The sequence below is a fragment of the Schistocerca americana genome, chromosome 1, assembly GCF_021461395.2.
Source record: "Schistocerca americana isolate TAMUIC-IGC-003095 chromosome 1, iqSchAmer2.1, whole genome shotgun sequence".
NCBI classification, from domain to species: Eukaryota; Metazoa; Arthropoda; class Insecta; order Orthoptera; family Acrididae; genus Schistocerca; species Schistocerca americana.
Genome location: NC_060119.1, coordinates 553387652 through 553406123, shown reverse-complemented (window position 1 = coordinate 553406123; position 18472 = coordinate 553387652).

Below are 18472 nucleotides of genomic sequence, written 5' to 3'. Positions count from 1 at the left end.
CATTGACCAGACAATCTTATAAAATTTTCTTATTTTAAAGTGAACTCTTAAAACAGTCTCAATAACATGTAACCGGAATAGCCAACCTCATTGTGATGCAGTATAGTGAGCGGTCAAGCTAATCCTTTTTCGTACTCTGTTACACATATCGGAATACACGATCTTGTTTCAAGATTTTACGTGCAACTGAACATTCAGATATAACTATTAATTACTCAAATTCCATTCTTGTTCGAATATCTAAATACACTGTACTGTTTTAGTCGATGTCTTGGTTAATTTTTAACTTTGTCTACACATTGATTTATATTAACATCATGGACATAGTGGAAATTATAAAACGTTAATTAGACCAATCAAGCAAAATAACTTCTGCGATGCACATTAATTCCGCTACATATTCTATATTTGTTACCCAAGTCTTTACTAGAGATCTTGACTGGAGTTTTCCGCTGTTCATTGTACTACAGAACGCCCCATTTCTAGGAATGTCATATATTCTGTGCGTTTCTTCATCGCTGTATAGCTACTGCAACCATTTGGCTTACTTTACTCGCGCCTATGTTTCCATCTACGGTTTTTAACCTCACACACCGTCTCTATTACCGAACGGACAGTTCCTCTATGCCTCGATATATCGCTGCTCAACTAACCGCTTCTCTTAGTCAAGTTGTGCCATAAATTTCTTTCTTTTTCCAATTAGATTTGGTACCTCTTCATTAGTTATTCGATCTACGTAACTTATCTTCGGTTTTCTTCTAAAGCACCACATTTAAACTACACCTATTCTCTTCGTGTCTGCACTGTTTGTTGTCCACGTTTCATTTAGGTGCAAGGTTACAGTTCATTCAGATACCTTCAGAAAATACTTCCTAACTCCTCGTTTTAGGGATCGATGCCCTTGTTGTTGCCATATTCCATTTTATATCCTCTCTGCATCGGCCAAAGTCAGTTACTTTTCTGCCCAAACGGCGAAACTACTATCCTTCCTTTAGTGTCTCATTTCCTAATATAATTCCCTCAGCATCGTCTGATTTAATTCGTCTATATTCCATTGAACGTTTTTTTACTTTGATCATGTCGTTCTCATGACCTTTTAGCAAATCACTATATATTCCATTCAACTTATCTTCCAAGTCCTTTGCCAACTCTGACAGAATTACAATACCGTAAGCAAATCACTAAGGTTTAATTTCTTCTGCCTTAGCTGTAATTTCCTTTCCAAATTTCTTCATGGTTTCCTTCAGAATTTCAATGAGTGTACTCCAGACAACACTGCCAAAAGCTTTCTCTAAGTATAGAAATGCTTTGAATGTAGATTTGCCTTTCTTCAGTCTATCTTCTAAGGAAGGAGGAAATAAAGATTAAGATAAGCTGTAAGGTCAGTATTACCTCGCACTCACGATGTCTGTTATCCTTTATCCATCCATATTTTTTCGCAATGGCTCCACGCACCTCTGTCTTCATCACAGCCCAAGTATTCTATTCTTACCTAGCTGCGGCCACGACATCGGCATGTATCGTGTTCTGTCTGCACGATTGCAAAGAAATTGTTAAACACTTGGACAAAAGTTCCATTTCTTGCAATGCACAGTAGCTCTCTTTGAACTTGTGTAAATGCAGCATAATGCCTAGAACAGAGAGAAAGAACCCGATAGCATCAATTACAAGAATAAAGGTGAACGTCTTGAGAACGTCACCTCGATACAGAATCTTATCGAAAGATCACTCACATAGCTCAAAGAAGTTGTGCTCATATGTAATGGCTGTCAATTAATTACCAGAAACTAGCGGGTGACACAGCAAACCTAACTGAGTGTAACAAAGCAAAAACAGAAGTGCCTAATTCCTTTTTCAAATGTTCATATACGAAGGTGGACACTGAAGAACTGACCCAGTTCAATTCTTGCTCTGCTGCAAAGATGAGTAATATACACAGCAGTGTCGGCGGTATTAAAAAACAGCTGAAGTTGTTAAAATTAAACAAGGCTCCAGGGCCCCCTGGAATCCCAGTCGGATGGTTGATAGAAAATACAGGTCTACACGAAGGATATTAGAAGTGATCCATAAAACCAACGTCCAAACTCATTGATATCTATCTTTTCTAGAACTGTTGAACACATTCTGAGCTCAAATACAGACTGTGATTGGTACAAGCACAGATATTTCCGTTGGTGACAGGATGGTGCACTGTACAACGTTACATCAGTATTTACGTCATTTGCAGAGTAATAATTGCAGCTAGTAAAAATCCTGTGTTCTCAAGTTCGTTAGCACTTCCTAGTACATGTGGCAAGAGCAACCCATTAATGTTTATTTTTCCCTGGGCGTCAGGTCAGGTGTTGAGGTGTGGACGTGTGGCCGCATAATGATTAGTCTATACTCACAGGCCTAGGACACTAAGTGGTGCAGTGTGACCGTGCAGAAAACTTTAGGTCGGTACGGCTGCAACGTGTTTGTGGGAAGACTGTTCGACGCAGAGAAAAATCAACCCACACACTGATATGCATACATGTCATTGTACCGCGTATAAAAATATCTGCGATTATACTCGTTATGCCCTGTATAATGGTGTACAACGAATGGAATGACCTCATCCATGCCAACCAACACGTATTCTAAATGCACCATCTTGAGAATCCGAACACGCCCTTGGTACAGAAACGTTAAATGCAGAAAAGTCATATTCTATGCCTGCAATATCAGTCAATTCTCAACTCCTTGTATTTTATCCGTACTACCTTCAGATTTACGGAAAGTCTATTCCAAACGTAGTCAAAATCTTCCTCTGAACCCACAGGTGCTGTCAACTTAGATTTGGCTTTCTTCAGTCTGTCTCCTAAGATAAGTTCTTGGAGCAGTATTGCCTCAAGTGTTCCTATGTTTCTCCTAAACACAAACTGATCTCCGAGTTCGGTTCCTACGATTTTTTTCCATTCTTCTGTAAGTAATTCTCGTCAGTACTTTGCAGCCATGACTTATTTGACTGATAGTAAAATGTCAATATTACGCATGGCATTTTAATTTATTACTTCTCTACTAATAACTATTCGCAATACATGTTGCGGATAGTATCTACATATACACCTGCAAAATTATAAGGGGCAATCAAATGAAAACGAGACAGATGGAAAAAAGTAAGTAAATTATTATTTCAAAAGTAATCGCCATAACTGTTAATACATTTATACCACTGTGTGACAAGACGGTCAATGCCTACATGGAGAAATAATCGCGATTGCCTACGTAATCATTATTGTACCCAGGCGTACAACTCTTCTTTCGAAGCAAATCGACGATCACGAATGTCTTTCTTCAGGGTGGGTCCCATTTTGTCAAGGTTGTTTCGACTACGCTACAGAGGTTTCGCCGGGAAGCGCTGGCACAGCCTCCAGACAATCCCGATTTCTCCCATCGTGATTTCCATTCCTTTGGAGCCCTGAAGAAAAACATTCGTGGCTTCAGTTCGCCTCGGACGAAGAGTTGCACGCGTAAGTATAATCATGGTTGCGTAGATAACAGCAAACATTTTTCTATGAAGTCACTGACCATCTTGTCCCAAAGTAGCACAAATGTATTGTTAATACGTGGTGATTGCTTTTGAAATAATAAACAGTTTATTTACTTTTTTCCATCTATCTCGTTTTCATTTGATTGCCCCTTATATGTCACTGTACAACACTTAGACATAGACGTTATAAACATAGAGATGTTTAAAAAAGTAGTTTTTACTTAAAATGACGCGAAATCACCCAGCCTATATTCATGCAGCGTTTAATAATGACAAGGAACCCCTTGAGAGCCAGGTTGCAAGTTCAATTTTTAGTATGGCTCATTTGAAAGTGTCGTGTTAACAACTATGGCAGAAAAAAATATTAGCTGCTAATGACTCACCATGTACATCAGTAGGGCGTCAGAAAATGAGTGTCCGGGAGATGCAGAGATCGACCTTCTATGGGCTGTAAGTATTACACTTCACAAAATGGACATCGTGAATATTCAATAAATGTTCGAAACAAACCATTGACTTATACCATGATCACCGAATGATAAATGCCGCACCACAATGATCACAAAGGTTCAGGCCATCAAGATCGAAGGCGAACTCCTCTGGAGCTACTAACTGCAAAAGAGTGCATGTACAATCGTACTGGTCCAACGGGGTGATAAGAACTGATGGAATGTGATGTCATGCAACCGAACGCGAATCAGTCTGGCGTGGCGTGAAACTGTCTTTCCTTCAAGGTGTAGCTGCATATAGTGCGATAATAGGTTTTATAGGCACGAAAAAAAAATCCAGAAGATGAATTTGTCCTGTGGTTCCAGGTGATATATGAATTACGATGCCAAACACTTTTCAGGAGGGTTAGTTTGCTCTAAAGGAGTGTGATTTTTATACGCAAATCAGGAATGAAGCAAAACCAAGTTATTTTGACCAGTTGTAGTTCTCTTACGCCAATTTTGCCACTCTTGCTTGCCGTGACGCAAATATTCCCTACTGCTCTTGCAAGAACACGCGCATAAGAAAGAATCGTAGGGGCAGAGCACCTCCAACTTCTCGCATCACAATAGATAACTTTCCAGCCAGTTTACCATCCAGATTAACACTCGGCATAATTGTAAACGAATGCGTTAAGGCATTGATGTCAATCAATCTTGATACAAATCTCTTAGTACCTCTAATTTATAGAGTTTCTTTCACATGCATTTCCTCTTCATATCCCGATTGGTCGTAGTTCAAAATAAATTCCGCACTCAGAGATGGGTTAAGTTTGTTTATCGCATCTCCAGGTTTACGAGCCGACGAGCCTGTGCATCGTCAAGTCGAACTTTGTCTGAAATTTCGTTATCTCACGTCTTCCAATTTTGTAGCGCTGTTTAATTTATGCAACTGTCTACTGTTTCCCTTGAAAACACTTTAATCTATGTCGAGCAGTTTGATGTCACTATCATGCACATCCCGTAATGTGTATCTAGTATACAGTTTTGTTCAAAATGGTTCAAATGGCTCTGAGCACTATGGGACTTTAAACACCTGTCATCAGTCCCCTAGAACTTAGAACTACTTAAACCCAACTAACCTAAGGACATCACACACATCCATGCCCGAGGCAGAGTTCGAACCTGCGACCGTAGCGGTCGCGCGGTTCCAGACTGAAGCGCCTAGCACCGCTCGGCCACAACGGCCGGCTACAGTTTTGTAAAAATTACGCCTTGTCCTCCCTTGAATATCTGTAATTTTTTCTTATGCGGCACACGGTCATACTGCTGGGGACTTATTTGAAATCTATTCATAATTTTGTTTTTACTATGCTGCGGTTGGTCTTCCATGTACGTAATTATGTCTAGTTCCCGGTCCTTCGACAACGATTGTCCTGTATTACGTGTCACTGGAGACTGGGTCTGTGGCTCCCTGTCCGATAACGATGATGAAATACATGGCTCGGCACCTGTTTCAGTATCATTTTCACTTGTTAAGCACGTATCGGCATCATTGCATTCCTCATGTACACTGTCTGTACAGTCGAGCGTATCGACACCACACATTCCACTGACTCATCTAGCTGAAATGCTAATATTTTATCTGACAGTCGTTTCCCACTCTGCAAAATTCCTTGGGTTCCTTTGCGACGAAATGTCAACTTCGGTAACTGTTGTTGTAGACATAACGCAATGTTTGCTTTGTTTATCGTCGCCATTGCGCTGCTTTGAATCAACACCACTAGCACTGCAGCACGTCGACTACTTTCCGTGGCCTCATGCTGTGCTCACCGTTGAATACCTTCAGTCCCGACTCCTGTTGCCGTTAGCAGTTATTGCATGGTAGAGAATTTGTGGGTCGTCGAATGGCGTATATATCATTGGCCTTTTGCGACCTCGCACTCAAGAGGTTTCGTTGTGGGAGCACTTAGTGACTTCTAACAAACTTTAAGCATAATTTAAACCCTTTCACAGCCGGCCGGATTGGCCGAGCGGTTCTAGGCGCTACAGTCAGGAACCGCGTGACCGCTACGGTCGCAGGTTCGAATCCTGCCTCGGGCATGGATGTGTGTGATGTCCTTAGGTTAGTTAGGTTTAAGTAGTTCTAAGTTCTAGGGGGACTGATGACCTCAGAAGTTAAGTCCCATAGTGCTCAGAGCCATCAAACCCTTTCCTCGCTTGCATACTTGAAGTCAAATATTTAACACATTAACTCATTTGTAATCAGAAGCTTGGATCTGTTTTTTTACGTGGGGATTCGATTCTTTAAAGATAAAGGAGTTTACTGGTTTTAATCTGACATACAATGAATAGGTTGCTTTCCAGTAATCTAGTCCTAAGAAGTTATATGTTCACTCATCCATGAAGAAATGCCCATAAATCCTGTGCGAAAGCTATTAATTCCTGGACCAGCTCTGTATCAGACGATTTTCAGATTATATATATGTGCCTCAGCCGTAACAATACATGTTTGACGTATTGCAGCGGGCTGTCTATATTGAAGGGTTCAGTTTTGCTGTCTCACAGCTGTGTCCCTAGTAATTCAGATAATTACGCCATCCCGGCTTCTTAATGCTCCTTTAATATTCCGTCAAGAGCGCGATATGTTTCAAGCGCATTTGCTTATAACAGATACGACTGCATCTGAGGGGATCTTTAACAGGAGCATGATAAGTAATGAAATAAGACAATAATCTCAATGCACTTTCTAAATACAATTCTCCTCCGTTATTGTGTCCCTCATATTAAACAGTAAGACTTTCCCATTAAAATACATGGTGCAGCGCTTAAATCCGGACAAATGAAACTTTTTTTTTAAAAGCATATGTGTTAAAACAAAATGCAAATGAAAATCCTTTTACATATAAGTGGTGGTATCTTTCAAGAGTTACATTACTCGATGTAACCCCCTTCAGCCACAGTGACCGCCTCTAATCTTGTCCTGAAGCGATCGCACGCACTCTTTAAAACAGCGCTGTCAAGATTCGCGAATGTTGCTTCGATAGCGGTGCGTAGAGATGTGACATTAGGGTGCCTCGTCTTGTTGGTAACTCTTTCGACTACTCTCCAAGCATAGTAGTCGAGGGGGTTCAAATCCTCCGAGCTATTCGCGGGCCGGAACTCCTTTGAAAAGAACATGTCATCGTTATCCGAGAGCCAGTTTTGGACTAAATGGCTCGTATGAGGTCCTCCTCTGTCATCCGACGCATTGTTCACTCGCTGACATTCAATTCTGACACCAATTTCCTCAGCGACTGTCCCGGGTCCTCCGAAATCAACGCCTGAGCCTTTTCGATTACTGCCGCGATTCCTAGAATGATGTTTCCTCGCCAGATTAGCGGAACCTTCTCCAGACTTCTACGAAGCATTATACTTGGCCACAATATCGTAAACTGTTGATCTCGGATACCCGGAGAATCATACTTTTTCAGTGGGCGAACGTCCAGCACGAAAAGTTTCTGTAATTGCGGCTCTTCGATTGTACTCCACACTAGTCCGGAACATCTCAGCCATTTTGTCGTTCTGACTGTTTACTAGATACCTGTCACTTTCAAGAACTCCAGTCGCGACCTCCGGCTGAACTACGATATGGTGGGAAATTCAAACTGAAATTTGTCCGGTTTTAAACGCCGCACCTTGTACAATGCGAGTTGTGGGACGTAAACGCAACAAAATCACATGTAACATTGTAAAAAACATTAATAAATACACTGAAGAGCTAAAGAAACTGGTACACCGGCCTAATACCGCGTAGAGCCCCCGCGAACACGCAGAAGTGTCGCAAAACGACGTGGCATGGACTCGACTAATGTCTGAAGTAGTGCTGGAGGGAACTGACACCATGCACTGCAGAGCTGTCCATAAACCCCGTAAGATTACGAGGGGGTGGAGATCTCTTCTGAACAGCACGCTGCAGATATGCTCAATAACCATCATGTCTAGGGAGTTCTGAGGCCAGTGGAAGTGTTTAAACTCAAAAGAGTGTTCCTGAAGCCACTCTGTAGCAATTTTGGACGTGTGGGGTGTCGCATTGTCCTGCTGGAATTGCCCAAGTCCATCGGAATGCACAATGGACATGAATGAATGCATGTTCAAAATGGTTCAAATGGCTCCGAGCACTATGGGACTTAACATCTGAGGTCATCAGTCCCCTAGACTTAGAACTACTTAAACTTAACTAACCTAAGGACATCACACTCATCCATACCCGAGGCAGGATTCGAACCTGCGACCGCAGCAGTCGCGCGGTTCCGGACTGAAGCGCCTAGAACCGCTCGGCCACAACGGCCGGCTAAATGCAAGTGATCAGACAGGATACTTACGTACGTGCCACCTGTCGGAATCGTATATAGACGTACCAGGGGTCCCGTATCACTCCAACTGCACCATTACAGAGCCTCCACCAGCTTGAACAGTCTCCTGCTGACATGCAGGGTCCATGGATTCATGAGGTTGTCTCTATACCCGTTCACGTCCATCCGCTTGATACAAATTGAAAAGAGACACGTCTGACCAGAGAACATGTTTCCAGTCATCAACAGAGCAATGTCGGTGTTACGGGTCCAGACGTGGCGTAAAGCTTTGTGTCGTGCAGTCATCAAGGGTACATGAGTGCGCCTTCGGCTCCTAAAGCCCATATCGATGATCTTTCGTCGAATGGTTCGCACGCTGACAATTGTTGATCGCCCAGCACTGAAATCTGCAGTAGTTAGCGGACGTTGGACGATTCTCTTCAGTCGTGGGTGGTCCCGTTCTTGCAAAATCTTTTCCCGGCCGGATCTGTATCGGAGATTTGATGTTTTACCAGATTCCGGATATTCACGGTAAACTCGTGAAATGGTCGTACGGGAAAATCCACAGTTAATCGCAACCTCGGAGTGCTGTGTCTCATCGCTCTTGCGCCGGCTATAAGGCCACGCAAACTCCCTTAAATCTTGATAGCCTTCCATTGTAGCAGTGCCAATAATCGATCTAACAACTGCGCCAGACACTTGTTTTCTCATATAGGCGTAGCCGACCGCAGCCTCGAATTCCGCCTGTTTATATGTCTCTGCATTTAAATACGCATTCCTATACCAATTTCTCTGCGCTTCAGTGACGAAAAATATACCGTTACTGGAGAAGGATGACGTAAGTAATACGATGGTCAGTGCCGGTTGGTGTAATGTAAATTACCGATAAAATACCAGTCATAATATACACAGGGCAGTTACGCATATCTCCATATAACGTGTGACAGTCGCGGTATGATCTTTAGTGACATAGAGTTAATATTTGTACTTCATATATGTGGAAAATGTACGAATGTAGTAAATGTGCATGAAATTCACACAGTCCCAAAAGTAAACGTCGTGCATATATGTTGGCACATACCACATGTGATGCAACTGCCTCGTTTAGGTATCGGATAATTTTATATTGTGCAACGTGTCAAGGATCTCCTTAAGTAGCTTCGACTATAGGGGTGTCTTAGTAGTAAAGAACAAATTTTTAAAACTTCATACATGGTGCACCATTTTTTCACGCCTTTCAGTGTTTGACTTCATATCTCTTGAACCATGTGTCGCACATTATTATATTTGTGGAGGTACATTCAGCTGTATGTGTGGATACTGTCTGAGAAATAAGTTGCGAGTAGAGGTAGTGGCAAAGAAGTAATAAATATAAACGTCATGCATGATGCGGCAATTTTTCACGTATCTCAGCCTGAGTTATATGTCATACAGTAATATATTTATGTAGGTAAATCCGGCGGCGTTTGTGGATACTATCTGTGAAATATGTTACGAATAGAGGTGGTAGAACATAAGTAATAAATTTAAACGTCATGTACACTGCGACATTTTTTGACGCATCTCAGTATTTATCACATGATGTCTCCTGAACTATGTGCCTTACTGTGATATACGTTTGGAGGTACATTTAGCGATATATGTGGACACTGCCTGCGAAATTTATTGCGAATACAGTTAGTAGAACGGAAGTAATTCACTGAAATGTCATGCATGATGCGGCAGTTTTCATGAATGTCATTGTTTCTGACGACGTCGTATCTCCTAAAATATGGTAGGTAGGTGGTTCTTACCCCCACAGCGATTGTTGCCTGACGGTAAGAGAAATGTCCACCAAATTTGATCGATATATATATATATATATATATATATATATATATATATATATATATATATATAATACGTTTGGCTTATAGATTTCAGTGCTATGTAACTCCGTGTTTAGATATCTATATTAGCGCCGAGTCAATAGATTATGTAATTCAACAAGCAATTGAAGTAAGTGTATACATAACGTCAGACACACGTACGTATCTCGACGTCAGTATATCTTTTCTTAACGTGTTCTTTCCTTACGTGCATGTTAAGTGATCTTGCACGGTACAGCTTCTGTGTCTAAGCTATTTGATTTTCTCTCTGTATTCAACAGTCGATTGACTGTCATACGGATGTCTGAAGATGTAATTGTATAACTCTGAAATGGATTACATGCTGTACATATAAACAGCAAAAACAACGATAGCTGTTTGGAATATGCCACACATATTTTTTATATTAAATTCAGCTGAACGCCCAAGAGCACCATGTGGCAACATGGATCACACAAAAATTCCTTAGCCGTGTTACACGCGAGTGTATTCTTTTCATTTCAATATTAGCACATGATAATACATCTAATCAGCCGTTAACTAAATTCTTTTATGTGTCCGATGCCCGCACACTTCTCGGCTGTACCTGTTACAGAGTGATTCACTATCTATGCAGCGAAGCGCGAGCGCCGCCTATTACTGTTAGTAACGACTAACATGTGCTGCACTGTACTCCGAGCAGCATCGCCTCTCGTCGCCTCTGGATTCGTCGTCGCTTCATCGCTCAGTGATCTGCACTCCAGAGTTAAATATTACTATTCGTAATGGCGTTAGGTATAACCACTTCCTCCCTGCGTGAGTGATATTTCTGATGATTTAAGAGAAGAGAGAAGGCCATACAGAGAAAAATTGTACCTGGTAACAGATTATAGTAGCACATTATGATACAGTTGTTTTGATAACAGCTTCTTGGATTTCCAACCGTGTCAATAAGCAAAGTGTCCGAAACGTATTGGGAAGCACCTTCTCTCTTCCCACCTTGCACCATATGTCATATTGCCCCACAAGAAAACGACAATCTTTTATGTTTAGCTTTTCACACTGTAGGTTTGAGACCAAAGCGATAAAAGATTATTTGTAAAATCGAGCTCTTGTGCTACTGTAAGGAGATCTTCAAAAAGGAACAACGAAAGTAAGTTTGGTAATTTTTGCAGGTCAGATCGTTTTTTTTTTTGCATTTGTAGCTAAACAGAAGGACACGCAAAAAATTTGCTGAAATATACTATATTAAAGCAAATGTTTACCGTGGATTGCAAATTTATTGAAACACTTTGTACGCTTTCATCCGTTTTAACCATCACTCTCATCAGAATGGAAATAAAAAGAATAGATACGGTTTATTACTTAAGTAGTAATAGTACTACCTTCTATCATAAATTTATGGAATTGGTTTGAAGGTCTGTGAGATATCTGAGTTGTAATGAATGTTGGAGGAGCATTATAGTATGATAAGAAATCGAGAGTAAAGTAGCTGTCACTCTTAGGGTTGGTTTGGACAATATATCGACTTTGTGTGAATATTTCCTGTGGACATTGTTTGTCCGTGCATTCGTCTTAGTATCGTCCCAGCTATAAGGAAGAGAGGGAAGCCCTTAGATCACTTAAAATCTGAACCTAGGGAACTTAAAAACTTCCTCTTACTTTGCAGAAATTAGGCTCAAGTCTCTTCGTATAGTCCGAATGATTTTCACATCGAAATCAGCACCGTCATGTCTTTCAGAGTCACCGTCGTTTCATGTGCCAGCAAAATATGCATATACGAGGGCTGTTCAATAAAGAATGATCATAGTTTTTTATGCTCATAATTTCTCGTGCTAAAATTGAATCTTATGATATTCTGTTTGCTTAATATGCAGCAAACACGCCGTCGTAGATTCATTTTAGGGACTCCTGGTTCCCGCCTGTGAGAGGCAGGGATGATCAGACATGTTCAGTATCGCCTACGGCTGCAATGGAGGTAACACGCGAGGAACAATAAGCGGCTTTGAAATTCTGCTTTCATCTCAACAAATCGTCAGCTGAGGCCTATGCAATGTTACAGGATGCCTATGGAGAGTCTGTTCTTCCTTACAGCACAGCTCTAAAGTGGTTTAAAATGTTTAAAGAGGGGAGACAATCAATTTCTGCTCTTACGAAAGAAAACATCAACACTGTTGCTGTAATTGTGAGCGAGGATCAACGAATTACCTTAAGATCACTTTCTGAAATAATGAACATTTAATTGGATACCACCCACTCGTTGGTGGCAGAAAAATTACACATGACACGTGTTTGTGCGCGATGGGTTCCAAGACTGTTGATTCCCGAACAAAAGGACATTCGTGTGCAGGTCTGCATACAGTTAATGTTGATGTTAGAAGAAGATCCAGAGTTTCTTTCAAATGTAATCACTGCCGATGAAACTTGGCTACATCATTTTGATCCTGAGAGCAAACAACAAAGCTCAGTGTGGAAATCTCCTTCATCACCGATCCCCAAAAAAGCAAAAGTAGTTGCTTCTGCTGGGAAAGTTATGGTCACCTCATTCTTTGATATTCGTGGAATGGTTTAGAACGTATTGTTCCTACACACACATCAGCAACTGGATAGTACTACAGGGATGTCCTCAAAATATTGCAGGTCCATATCAGGCGCAAAAGACCACATTTCTGTGAAACAGGCTGGATGCTGCACCACGATAACGCGCGGCCGTATATTGCCAACGTCATTGCTGAATATCTTGCAAAAATCAACGTGACGTGCATCCCTCACACGCCCTGTAGTCCGGGTTTAGCCTTCGTAGGAGGCATTATCAGTCGTCAGAAGCGGTGGTGAAGGTTGCGGAGGCGATTTTGAAGGACCTCTCAAAAAATGGTTTCCAGCATGTATTTGAAGACTGGCAGAAACGCTGGAACAAGTACACCGCATTCATGGGGGACTACTTTGAGAAGGACGATCAAAATTATGAGGATGAGTAAAGGTATCTTCTCAAAAAGAAATTGTGATCATTCTTTACTGAACAGCCATATTTTTGGGAAACGCGCCACATATTCGTTTATACCGTAAAAATAACAACCGACGTCTCGTTTTCCGCATATCATAAACAATAGAAAATAAGTCTGAGGACCCGAACTCAGATGCAGAAACGTATATTACTTTAGAGATAAAAAGACCTGTACTCATTATAAATTATTATAGACCTTTATAGTTGAATATTTATGTCTGCTCGATGAAATATCGATATCAATATTAACTGGAGATTGATATTCTTTTGGTACGAGGTTAGGTGCGAGGAACTTTCAAGATATATCGAAGTTAAATTATACGGGAGTGACGGAAGAGAAAACTAAGAGAGACTTGTCTCAGCTGCGTACCCTTTCGACTCCTTTTATTTGATTGTTAACGGGTCCATCCGCAGAAACGAGAAAATGCAAATAACTTTAGTGAAGGCTTCGTAGATTCAAATATTATGCTTCTGTAGCTGTCTCTCTGTTTTGGAGATAAACCCACATCAATGCCCGTTATAGTACTCTCAGTACTTTGTGTGCCAAGTTTTCATTTTAGGTACGTTTCCTTTACTTCACATGATAATAGCTCTGTATGGTCGTATATTGATTATTTATTGATGGAAAATCATGTCTCTCACCATTTTACAACTTTATCAGTATCTGTTCACTCACTTGTTGTTCCTTTTCTTATCCAATTACATTACAGTAATTTTACGTTTATTATTATTCTCACTTCGAATTCGTTGTCAGTTACTAATTTTTTCTAATTGTTAGTTACCAGAAGGCAAGTAATATCGTGGAAAATAAACGTCATAGTTGACATGAAAACCACTGTGTGAATCACTGATGAAAGACTGTACGGCATTCTATTTTGATTATTAAAGATATCTATACAATAGCGTATTGCGATGTCCTTATTACTTATGTACATGGTATATGTATAAAATCCTCAGCTGCGAATTATATGGTTGTCGTGTAGTTACATTTTTAAAGCTACAGCAACATAACTTCTTACCTTCCCATTAAAGCATACGTTTACATGATGTACGCCTGCACCATAGGCGAATGTAACCCTACTTCGGTGAGTTTGCTCTTCCCTTAGTCATTGCTCGTCTTACTAATTACACAACTGTTAAAACGTAAGTGGCAAGATTCTTTTTTCTTAGTTCCGGAAGTTCTGCTTATCCATCTGTTTCTTTCTGACGCCAGTTGTGATTCTGATCTGTCGCACATTATTCTGCAAATCTTTGAAATAGCCCCAATACAACCTTAGATAATTTGCTGTTCACCGTGGGAGTGATTATTATTTATAATATTCATTTGCATACTTCGTGGATGTATCTAGGTTACGCCATTTCCGTGCTACAAATGCCAGTACAGCTGACAGTACAGCTTCTGCATACCTCTAACTTTTTTTTGTTTGTTTCATCATTGAAGGACCAGTACGTAACTAAAACCAGGCCTTTCTTTCAGATAGCAAGCAAAGTCATTTTTTTTAACTTCGCTGTAGTATACTTTTTTCTTTAGTCGCTCTTGTGATTATTTTCAAGCCATCATCTTTGAGAGCCGACATGTGCTCTTGTCATGCGGTTGTATACAATTTTGTACTTACTGGTCGTTTATGAAGCTCTTTATTGTGCATGAACGTACTTTACACTTACGTCTTACGCCACTGTTGTGATTGTACATCCTTCCATCTCGAACTGTTACTTTGGGGTTTCACTATTTGTTTTATCTGTTTTATTGGCAGGGATTATGGTAGTTAATGTATATGGTATAATTTCTCAAGTTTTGTTTTCTATTCCGAAGGGTAGGGCAGATTGTTTGAGGTTCGACGTATTGTAGAACTCTAGTCATTTCCAGCCAAACCTCAGCGAATTTTGAGTGGTGCAGAGCGTGTTTCCAGTTTAAAATATATGAGAGGCGTAAACAAGTTCCGTAGATTGTGTGTCCTCATGATTGTTTGGATGACACGCAACACAGCTAGTACCTACGGCATGTCACTAAGCCTTCGTGGGAGGTCGTAACCGCTCACGTCTTTTCATGCGAAATAGCAAATCTTATTTACTTTGCGACTGCTGTACCTCGCAAGCAAGAAGTTGGGTTCAGTCAAGGAGTTTTACGAGTATTTTATTAAACCGTATTACAGCGGAGTGTACCGGCTCCCAACTAGAAGTCAATATGGACAGTGTTTGACTTGTTTGTGTTTCCACGTGCGAAAATTCGCTAATCCAGAAACACAGTCCTCAAACTTCCGCCTCGAACAACGACTTCTCTTTAGGCCCCAAGTAACTCAGAATTTTGTGTACTGTGCCATTGTTCCTTACGAGAAATCTTCCATAGAACTTCAAAACGTCTGTTTTGTCATACTAGTAAGACATCTTCATTCAGTTCGACTTATTGCGCGGCCATACGTTTCCAGCGGCCCCCAACAGACATTTCTAATTTCAGAGGCTACGAAAATGCTACGGAGTTTCATCGATCTCCGGAACTGCGTATACAAAAGCAGCACCAAGATGCAGATTCTAAGCTATACTGTCATTGTTGGTATCACGAAATTGTATGAAATGCAGGACAAGTGAATTGGACTTGGCGTGCGACGCAAGCCGTCTATCTCGAAACAAAAACTGATTTGCATGTGTTATGTGCTCGTAACCTTTATGCATCTAGAAAATTTCTTTTTTGTTTCTCTCTTAACTGTTTTTCTTACTATGTTATTGGTTTGTTAAGAACTTCCTTGACATTTTTTCAAATCCTTTAGCTTCAGTTTGCTTCACCCCAGATCGCGTAACCTGGGGTTTCGCCTATTTCATGCACTGACGTTCCACTTCTTGGATCAAGAATGAGTTGCGAATAGCTTATTTATATGTATTTTTTGCAGCAGAGCAGTGTCAACCTGTTGTCTAACGCGTGAAACCTTCTCCCTGGTGCATTTTATCCTTCGCTTAGTTTGTCATCTTTGTACTTGAAATGCTCACTTTATGAAATACAGTAAGTACTCTGTGTGGATTTCCTAATTCGTATTTCGACTGCAGTATCTTTTTCAAAATTCTTAATAACACGTCACGTCTTTGAACTCCGTAGTTGTTTATTGTTTAACGATAACTTTGTAATCCGGAAACTGGTTAACTGGATAACCTGGAAAAAGAAATACTGCAGACATTCATATTTTGTGTTTTTCGTTAATGAAAAGGGAAATCTAAACCGAGACCCGCGTGAAGCTGTAGCCGATGAGTAAAATTGTGTTTGTGGGAAAGTGCTTTTAATTTTTAGATTTTTTTTATTATAGGTAGTATCAGTGTGGGAGATAATTTAAATTCCGCTGGTACGATGAGATGTCGTTGGCGCCGTGCTTTATAGGAGTTTTTTTATGAATCATTTAGTCGCACTCTGCTGCCTGGAGCAGTAGAAAGGAGAGAGGCCGGCATACTGCAGGCGAGAACAACCAGCAAGTGTGATCTGCCTGCGCCGTCAATGATACCCAGTAAGTGAGGATAGTGCCGGTTGTTATTCAATTTAGGAAATGGGGCGTACTCAGGAAGAAAGGAATGGCGCAAGTGTCCTGATTGGACAATTACGCAGCTGTCGCATGAGCGGCAAGTGATTTGAATGAAGCTCGCTGTGCGACTGCCGAGAGTTGCATCACATGTCTTCCCGTCGTCGCTGTCCTCCGCTGTGGCGGCCGGCGTACTGTAAACTTGTATGCCTCAAGGTACGAGGCAACGTCTAATAGGCGGAGGACCACGTCAAAAAATAAATAAGGAGGTGTTGAAGTCTTCTAGGGTAGGATAGCAAACTTGAGCAGAATCTTCTGTATAACTTCGGCTTGATGTGTAATGTGTATTGCATGTTGCATTTCATTGCTGAAAAGGAGTAAACTACAAAAATGAGAAATTAGCGTAGGTCGCGCTCAAAGAGAGTTGATGGCCCTCTGAACAGGCCTTAGGTAATTAAGTGAAATACTTCTCATCATCATTATTCACGATAACTAGCGTAATGCAGCAAGCATCTCCAGACGCGTATTACTTTGATTAACCTAGAGAAAGCATGTGATAGTGTACCCACCAACTATCTTTGGGAAATTTTGAAAGAGAGAGAGAGAGAGAGTTGGATAAAAGATTGCTAAAGGTTGTTATGAAATTGTATGAAAATAACACAGTTGGACAGAAGAATTGGCCGGCCGGAGTGGCCGTGCGGTTCTGGGACGCTACAGTCTGGAACCGAGCGACCGCTACGCTCACAGGTTCGAATCCTGCCTCGGGAATGGATGTGTGTGATGTCCTTAGGTTAGTTAGGTTTAATTAGTTCTAAGTTCTAGGCGACTGATGACCTCAGAAGTTAAGTCGCATAGTGATCGGAGCCATTTGAACCGAAGAATTGTATCTAGGAGCGATACTGCTGGCTTGGCGTAGAAAATGCCAGGTTATGGGAGTGATACTAGGGGACAGCAAAATAATTAGCCTGTATTTTGCAGACGACCAGTTTGTACTAGCAGAAAATGAGGATGACCTGAGCTATATGATAAAAAGCTTAAAGAGGAATACAATAAGGCTAGCCTGAAGGTGAGCATGAAGAAGTGTGAGTACTTGGCTGTTGGAACGGAAAAAGTGAATAATTTGGTGAAAGATGGAGAAGTAATTGTAAGTGTAGAAAAGGCAGACTATCTTGGGGTATTATTTAATAAACAGGACACAAGCAATGATGAAGAAACTAGTAGGATTAATAAATGACGAACTGTAACAAGGGCAGTGAGCTCTGTTCTGTGGAACAAAAAGATAAGGACAACGAAGAAGATAATGTATAAGACTATAGTCCAGAATGTAGTTTTTTACGCAGCAGAAGCCTGGGACATTAGCAAGTGGCGACATCCAACAAAAACAGGTGATGGGGTTTGAGTATGTGAACAGGATGAATGACGACATAATATCAAATAGGATAGTACGATGGATACTATCCCAGCGGAAGAAAAGGGGCCACCCACGACGCGGCTGGAAAATAATGTTGAAGAGAGAATGGAAGCAAGGAATATGGACGTTGAGGAAAATCAAGACAGAAGAAGATGGCGACTTGAGGCGGAAAAGTGGCGCCAGCCGTAGATAATCCACAGGAAGAAGAAGGGAGAACAAGAAGAAGATGATGATAAGTTGCATAATTGATAACATGTCTAGACTAAACCTGTTACAAAATTTGAAACACATAATAATACTACTTATATTATATTCCATTATCAATATTACGACTAAAGATGGTAATCCAATTGATTCTTAGACATATAGAACTCATTAGCGACAATGAGAAATTCTCATAGACCGAATCCAAATAGAAATTTTGTTCTCTCGAATGG